The following is a 9,599-nucleotide window of genomic DNA, read 5'->3' as shown; positions in this document are numbered from 1 at the left end:
CAGGCTTTTAACCAGAACAAAGAAATATGACCACATTACTCCTATTTTAGCTTCATTACACTGGCTCCCAGTATGTTTTGGAATTGACTTTAAAATTCTATTGATCACTTTTAAAGCTCTTCATGGCCTCTCGCCTTGTTATATTTCTGAACTTTTAGTTCCATACACACAAGCACGTACCTTGAGATCCTCGGGCAGAGGTCTGTTGTCTGTTCCAGAGTCTCGACTGAAAACTAAAGGGGACAGAGCGTTTGCTGTCAGGGCCCCGAGGCTCTGGAACAGCCTGCCTGAGGAAATCAGGTCAGCTGAGTCAGTGAACTCTTTTAAGTCCCTTCTTAAAACATACTTTTATAGGAGAGCCTTTCCCGATCTTATCTGACTTTATTTTATCCCTTTTATTTTATTCTATTTTACTAATTTTATATTTATCTTAAACGTGTATTTTAGTCTTTTCTTTTCTTTATCATGTATTGTTTTTGTATTATTTGTTGTTGTATTTGTCTTATTGTTTTTTGGGTATTATTGTCTTTACACTTGTTAAAGCACTTTGTAACTTGTTTTTGAAAAGTGCTCTACAAATAAAGATTATTATTATTATTATTATTATTATTATTATTATTATTACTACAAGTAGTGCTGTTACTAGTTTAACTACATTTCTCAGTAGCTTGGTGGGAGCATCATCGTTTTCTGAATAGGGGGGGTCCACACATGCTACATTTTCCCAAGCATTTCTGAAGGATCAGTAAGTGACGCCACCGCCACACATGGACCTGTACGTGCAGCCGGCGGAAGCGCTTCCGTGTGACGCTGACATCACGTATCCTTGGGCTGATGTCTACGACTTTGCTGCAGTGGAATAATGACAAGCACGATTGAGTTTACTTTCTATTGTGATAGTTGTCGCCTGGCCACCTCTTCCTCTAGTAAGGAGGAAACTTTGACGTAGTGGCAGAAACTTGTTTCCATGAGATGAGATGAGATTTCTCTCTCTCTCTTTCTTTCAGGCCTATTGTCATGAATGTTTAGGTTGTTTTGGTTGCAGTGTTGCCAGAGGACAAATTCACATATAACAATAAAAAAATATATAATTAATAAACAATGAAATTACATTATAAAATTTAAAGAGAGTAATGAAAACAAACATATGAAAATATGTCTTGCTTTTTTATCAAGCAGTAGAATTTTTCTAAGGAACAATTATTAAAATAACAAACAATATTAATGATAATAATTTGATAATTAAGTTATTTTATACAAACAATGGTTCTCCGTTTGTTGAGAATAAAATTGGTGTTGAAAAAAGTATCATTCAGGAACCGGTGTCAAAGTCGAGGTATCGTATCGATATCAATTTCGAAAATCTTTGAACGATACCCAGTCCTACTTAATATTCTGCCTGTATAAACATGGATAAGTAGATAATGGACCACAACAATCAAGCAGGCCATTAAGGTAACAGTTTTCTTTTGTAATATTACATATTTCACGTAGTCATAAATAGAAATGTTGTCATCACAAGACTGAAATATAGACTTACTACCAATTTACAGACTTAATTAGACTTCAGCCTAATTGCTCATTTTAAAAAAGGGTTTAAAAGGTTTTTAAAGGTTCGTGTTTTCAGTAGCTCAATGGCTATAACTAGTACATAGACAGCTTACAAATCATCTTAATAAGCTCCACCTTTTAAGGTTTTCAGCCTCTGCTTTACCAATGATGTGATACTGCATGATCAAAAGGCAACATTTTATACCATTAACACGTTATTTGTCTTAGACAGGTAGCTCCATATCTGTGTTTACTTGAGAGCCAGGTGGCCTATAGACATAAAAAATAAAAGTGATACAGTAGAGAAACAGCACTCCTACACTTCTTTCGTCTAACTCCCATTAGCCTATAAGACTATGACAGCTCAAATGGAAGTTTTATGTCTCTAGGCAGGAGGTAAGCCCTAATGGCATAGTCTTCTGCATTATACATGTATAGTTTTCCAGCATCGACAATGTGATGGCCTGGCACACATGTCACATCTCATGACCATATTAGAAAACAGGATGGGACTCTGTCTCTGTATGTTTCCGAGATGGAGAGCCTCACAAGTGCTCCAACTTGACTCGGAGCTTGCTTTTGGACTACCAACCATTGTCGGCTGCTTGTTCTATTGTTATGTCAAATTGCTGTCAGTAAGCTATATAGTAGAACAGGGCAGTAATACTTTCAAAACAGTATAGCTGAATAGGTCATGATGAAAAAGTCGCTAAGCATAACTAGCCACTAGCATTGTACAGTTACTTAAAAGAACAAAAAAAAGGAAATGGCAACTAGAGAACATCTGCCCGCCACCCACTGAATAATTTACTGAGTTAACAACTCGAAAATGGTGTTGGTATGTTGGCTATTTCATAAAATGTTATTGTGTATTGTGTATAATATTTATGTACAGAGATTAGACGACCAAAATGAATACTACTAAACAAAATGATAAATCAATGTTTAAAATGTAAATTGAGCTACTTTTTTACAACCATGCAGAAAACTCATTGTATATGTCGTATCTCACAATACATTTGGAGTATTTAAAAAGTAGGAGTAGTAAAAAAAATCTGAAAATAAATTTTATTGACTTTTGAAGCAAAGCTTGCCTTTGTGGCAGGAAATAAAGCAGCAAAATCTGACTGTACAGAAACAGCAGTGATATTGTGACATACTACAAAATACACTCTTTTCAAATTAGTCTAAAAGAAATATACCGTAGTCATATCCACCTGCTAGTGGTGTCCCACACATTCAAGTTAAATCATCCGGGGTCAAAGTGCCCATTTGCCCAGAAGTATTTTATCGCATATTAATGTTGTTTTTATTATTAGGCTTTTATTTTGAAAGTCCGTTGCTCACTGGCTCTGAATACACATACAGTCAAACCATGGGTCACATGAGGGGTGGGATGTTGATCAGCCTGCAAATCACCCACCCAAACAAGCAGTGGAGGAAGGCTTTGGCAGACTACGTTGGATGCAGCATGTGTGGGAGAAGTAGATAAAGAAAAAACAAGACAAACGATCAAATGTCATAGTGAAGTGGAGAGCTACACACTGCATGCTGATTAGTATTGAGGAAGATGTCGATCTTAGGAACGTTCTTGGCCCCATGGGGTTGCTCTTTGCTCCAGTGATCAGAAAGGGAGACAAGCGCTCTGCATGTAAACGGCAGGCACTCTCTGGATAGTAACCATGGCAACGGCTTCTGTGCGCTATACAGCTGTAGCCTATTTAACTTAAGTTAAAATTATAGGCTACATAAGTTTACCTGATAGGCCTTCATCATTCAGTTTTGCGGGGATGCTCTGCCATGCGAATTCCCTCCTGCTGATGTCCTGATAACTATTTAGTAAACAGTACTAGATTCTGGAAACTCACAAACAGCGAGGATCAGTCTCTCTTCCAATGATTTGTGCTCAGCATATAAAAAGTTCAAGACAATTCAACTTCGGCAGCAGGCGGGCGTGTGCATGAGGCGAGCACCTCACCTCACTCTAACAGGGACACTTGGTACTGAACATAGACTGTTTATGCTGCTCCCTGATAAAAGAAAAATGTTTCTGCTGATACCTGTTCAGAAAAAAAACAAACAAGAAAACATATTCATATATGTACACCTGTTGCTCAGAAGGTGACTGTTATGATGTTACGACCGTGACTTGTTTTAATAAGCCAGATAAAAGGTAACCCCCTGGCAGCGGCAAATACCTTTGGTTTTATATTTGATTTGATTACATTACATTAATGTTTAAGTTGGGATTTACAAGAAATATTTTATTGCCACTGTGTAAAGTGAATACTGCTGGAAAAAAGCACCTTATTTGTTTAAATTGTTTGCAAACTATTTACTAGTAATTATTTCCTTAATAACTTACTGTAGAGTTGCACAAGAGAACTTTTGCCTTTCAGTAGCCATGTGGATTTTTCAGTAGCTGATAATGTGCGCTCTTGGTCCTCGGTCTTTATCATTTTTCTCTACTCCCACCTTGTTAACTTGACTTTTGTTCTCTTGACTGATCCCCGTTTTAGTCCTCAGCTACAGTTCATATGTTGCTCCTCGACCTCATTTAATTCACTCTTTTTCTTCTGTCTTACCCTCCTGTCCCTTTTTTCTTCACACTTTCGCTATCTTGCTTCCGCAGAGGGCACATAAGCACAATGTTCTGGGTGCTTGCAAAGCATCTGGCTTCCAAGCCCATACATCCAGCCGGCCAATATGTTTGCTCCTACAATGTCTGTACACAAAGTACACTTGTGACTGAATGCTTGAGTTGTCAAATACAAATTACTGGCCAGGGGGAGTCTGAGCTTCACTGCAGTTCTAAAAACCTAATTTCCGTGGCTTTAGTTTGTTTACAAGACATAGTAGGAGAAGAGAGGAATATAATCTGTTCAATAGTTTAAACTGACAACATAGAAAGTGGTGCAGATTTTTAAAGGAATTGAAGGAATTAAATGTCGCGTTTAACAGTTTGTCTCAGCCCTCCATAACACACCATACATGTCAACTTGGACAGCAGAGGCACTTCCGGCACCTCCCAAACCTCCCTGACTTGGATCAGTATCGTCCAACACCAGCCAAAAGAAATGGATCAAGTATCAAAATCAATACAAAGATAGTCAAATTCTGATCTACTGACAAATACCCCGTGAAACAGGTCAATATTTGTGTAAACTTAGACACACTTTGGGAAAGTGGTTGAAAAGAGAGATACTTATAAAGCCATTCTACTATAGCCAACATTTGCATTTGCATGGTAGAATGAGCATTGCAAGCTTCTGACGAAACTTTTGCAGAAGTATCATGAAAAGAAATAGGATTCAAGCAGCGTGCTTCAAGAGGAATAGTGATGTTTTGGTCGAATAGTGATGTGTTGGTCGTGAACGAGAATGATGGGAGACGGCTCTGGTCTGACAGCCCATTTTGCGCCCCTCCCCGCAGAAAAAGAAAGCATGACAAATTAACAAATTACACTTACACTGATTACTTTTACTAAATGAAATATATAGTATGTGTTTGTATAGAGTTGTGTGTTTATTTTTTTAACTATACCATTTAATTTTCATTTGTAGGTTATTTTTGTTATACAACTAGGATTATTCTTGACATATCACACTTTTTAACCATCAATGGAAGAATATTTCAATGTATTGAAGACGAAGATTCTTGCATATTTATTGTGACCAGCAGAAGAAGCTCTCAGAAAGGAATGGACCCATGAAATTAGGCTCCCTTCAGAGAGCCGCAATTCCCATCACTAAAGAGGAAACATGCCGGAACAACAAACATCACTGGAACCAATGAAGAAGCAACTCGCTCTTGAGGACAACCAAGCAAAGCTGATCATGTTATATACAGAATAGTGGCAACTATATATACATATATATTATTTGATAAACAAACCTATTCGAATAAAAGATACTGGTATTGATATTACTATAGGATTTCAACTGGCAGATACTGGTATCAGGAATGAAAAAGTGAGCTCGACTGTAAAGGCCCAATCAGGACATTGTAGCCTACTTTTTTTACTAATAATAATTAAACATACTAAAATATAAATATCTTAATTCTTGAATATAGTTAGCTTAAGAGTGAATCCAACTTTTGCTAAACATTAGCTAGTATTTAATTTAATGGAAAATGCTCTGCCTCTTTGTCAACCCCTGTATCAATCTGACACAAGCAGCCCCTTAACAGTCAGTGCTGAGAATATAAAACTGCAATATTGCATGTGTGTATTGTATACATTGGGCTTGTGCCACAATAAAATGTGCTCCTCACAGAAAACTACTAAATCAGCTTTCTGATGGTCAACTATCCTTCAATGAACAGGGTTTTTCTGAGTAATTTACATTTGTTTCAGTACATCCTTGATCATTTGTGCAGTATCTCACATTACATAAGGTTTTTAATGGGCACAATTCCAATTCTAAACTTGTTTTACCTACAGTGAAAAGACACAGGCCTTTGTCACATTTTTTTTGTTGTTCTTAAAAACAGCTATGCAAGAAATGATTTTATGCTCATTCAAGCCACTAAAACGTATATATGTTTGCAAGTCGGTCTCTGTTTTCAAATTGCTCACGCATCATCTAAATTGGTCAAAAAACAGAGAGACATGTGAAAGGCACCTTTCCTTTCTGCTATTCGCCCTCTTACTTGTTCATTTCACAGGCTGTTAATCATTACTGTGATTATTTAATTAAATAACTTAGCTTTTCCTGTGGCCCCAAGTCTACAAAGACTGTGCAGTTGCCATGAGCAACGGTGTTTGTGCGAAGGAGGATGTGTGACACATTGACAGGGGAAAACGTCTGTAGGAGTGGCACCAGGGATGGCTTGTGTGTCCTTCTGACTAGCCCGCAATTGGATTCACACCACGGAGATCCGCTGATGTCAACAATCTTTCCACTCCATTTCATTGATTAAGCTCACCATGAGGACAACACAGCACCCTGCCATACATTACGAGTCCATCTGCAAAACGATTAGTGGGTTTAAAGACGCACGGACTTTTCAGAGCTCACAATTGGTTCGTTCAGGCAGTTCTCCTCAAAAGAATAAACACTTGATTGTCTTGTTAATAATTGTTTGTGCTGGTTCTGTTGGTGTGGCTGCAAGGGCTGTGTTTCTTTGGGAAGTTTTATAAAAGGTTTGGTTTTAGCACTGCTAGTCTTTACGTAAGTTTATGTTTATGTATTTAACTGTTATGGCTTTTTTATCACAACACTAACCAAGCTGTGGCAATATCAACTGTAAAATTGCTTTATCATACTGTGTCATTGTGGTTGTCCTTTTTAAATAAAAAAAAAAAAATAGCTTTTAGATGTCAGGGACCCTAAGGCTATAACAGAAGTTCTAAAATTCGGAGCGATAACTCAACTTCCAGAACCATGTCCTCTCTGCGTCTTATTGAGCAGGTATTGGCAGCTGTTCAGAGGATTTCGACGCTTCAGGTGCATACCCTCCAATAGTGCTCCATTCCTCTCCATTAATTCATCGTCAATATGGATCCATCTTTTGTAGATGGTGGCACACTTGCACCTTCCTTGCCCTGTTGCTCTGCCTGCATATAGACAGCCCTGCTTGAATAAAAATGGAGCCAATTTCTTCCATCAAGGCAGTCATTGTGCCATTTGTCGAGTAAAACACACAGGTCCATTATTGGAGTGTCATGACGCTGTGTGTTTGGAACGCGACAAATCACTGCAGTCTGTCACCCGGGCAGTTTTGCGGCATTACTCTCACAAGAGAGGAACGCCGTTAATGCTGACAAACACTGGAGAACGACAGTCATTTACAACACATCCATTAAGTAGGTGCCAATACCGCACCAGCAGCAGAGATGTCTCTCACTCTTACAGGGACACGTTCGCATCCTGCTGCCCAGAATGAAAACTTACAGATGTTTGTGTGATTCACAAAAATATTAATAGTGATAACAGTTAAAATCAGTAAAAAAAAAAAAAAAAGAAAACATTTTGTCTTATAAACAAACGGTGGTCTGGTTTTGTGTTATCTATCCATCCAGTCATCCACCAATTTACTGAAATTAAAATCACAATGGTTCATCCCAAGATGACAAACAGCCCTTGCATTGTTTCCTCCTACATTAGTCACCACCAACATTGTAAGGCAACCCTGAACAGTTTCCCTGGGCTTTTTGACAAAAACCCAGTACAGTGTTTTCTATGGAGGACGCAAGAAAGATCACAGACTTCAAATCCCTTTCAAAGCTCTTGCTCAGGGCTCTAGTTTAAGCTCATTAAAAAGTCTAATCAAAACACAGCAATAGCATAACATGTAAAGTTAATTTGTAAATGTTTTTTTTTCTTGATGAGCAAGAGACCATAACAATGAACCCTCTTGGCCCAATGAAATATTCAAGGTACGATCACGACGACTTCCAAGTTACAGCTCACCTCATTTGAATTCTAAGGAAAAGGTAATTTATGACTTAACTCGGAACTCATTTTTTCCTTCTAATTGTTGATATTGCCTGAAGGCGCTTCTCTTTGTTGGATTTCTAATTCACTTAAATGAGGGGAAATTATTTTCACTTTTGTCCCCACCCCTAGGACGTCAGGTGTGGAGAAAATTATTTCCTTAGACAATTCATGCCGCACAATGTGTCTGACGCAACTTTAACTGAAAGAACCAAATTTCTATTTTCTTACAGAAAGAATATTGAAAATGTACTTCCTCCATGACACTTTTTTTGTTAGAGCTGGTATGATGGATGGGTGAGACATTTCAATTCTGACATGAAATATGAATCACTTGAATTGACATTTGCTGACCTGTTCCCATGTGAAGACTATAAAAGGTCCTCTCTCTTTGAATAGACAGCTTGAGTCTCATAAATATGACATAGAAGCACCTATGACCAATTTTGAGGCTGGCACAGAGCTCTGAAATAAAACCAACACTGCTAATCTGCACATTTCATGCATCATTAAAACATCAGTTCAGAGGACTGAAGAGAAGGTCATTTCAAAGTAGCATGCTGTCACAAATGGTGTGTAATCAACCAATGAATTATCTGTTTTTTTAGTCTAGAAAATTCAACTTGAGCTAAGCTATGCAGACTCAAGATTTCCACCACAAAGGTTGATTGGTTTTGTGTGTGTTACTGTAAATACAACAACTCCACATGCATCTCACAGCCATGTCACCACAAGGACTCCTTTGAACATTGTGACCATTGCTCACATAACTGTAATGATTCTTATAACATTCACAATGATTTAACTCTTGTAGGTTCTTGTGGTTATTGCGGTAACAATGATGCACCACAATAGCATGCTACAAACCAGCCACAACAGCTGCTTAAATTACATATCTGGACAATAACGTTCAAACAGTTTCTCCATAGAAACAGTAATTATAGGATAGAGATAAAAAAAATAAATTAAAAATCACTGGCATCCATAACAATGATGAAAGAAAACAGACTAGGCCTAGTCAATGTTCAGAGAGGGAATGGACTGTGTGACCTGTGTGATTAAAGGAAAACAAAGCACCAGTGGAAATACGTATTACGTGCAAAACAGTTTGTGGTGACAACACATTGCTTATACGTTTACCAAAGGACTAAAGCATCTTAGTCAAACCAAGCTCAACTGTGTATTCAAAACAAACAGAAGGTTTAGTGTTAATTTGCCATCATACATAGAAATTACAGTACAGATAGTTTTATACATTTATATAAATGTAGTCACATTTATTAAAATTAATAACAAAATGAAAATATGTTGACTATACTTAAGGCTGAATAGATCTACATTAAAAAGTGTATAGCCTGGATCGCAACTTTGCTTTAATGGTTTTCTATAATATTCTGAATAATGTAGTATAGTAGTTTTTATGTGGATTGCCGGTGCGTGGAAAGAAATTTTGGACAGGTTTTTGACAGCCTCTCTTCAAACTCAGCATGAATAAAATACTGACATTCAAATACAGTACAACCACAAGAGCAAAACTTTAGAGGCATGGCGAACCTGCAAACCGTGGCTGGAAAAAAAAATGCTGGCAGGTTACACTCTCTTCTTTCC

The sequence above is a fragment of the Micropterus dolomieu genome, linkage group LG12 (genome assembly GCF_021292245.1).
Source record: "Micropterus dolomieu isolate WLL.071019.BEF.003 ecotype Adirondacks linkage group LG12, ASM2129224v1, whole genome shotgun sequence".
Taxonomy (NCBI): domain Eukaryota; kingdom Metazoa; phylum Chordata; class Actinopteri; order Centrarchiformes; family Centrarchidae; genus Micropterus; species Micropterus dolomieu.
Note: the sequence above shows the minus strand (reverse complement) of the source record.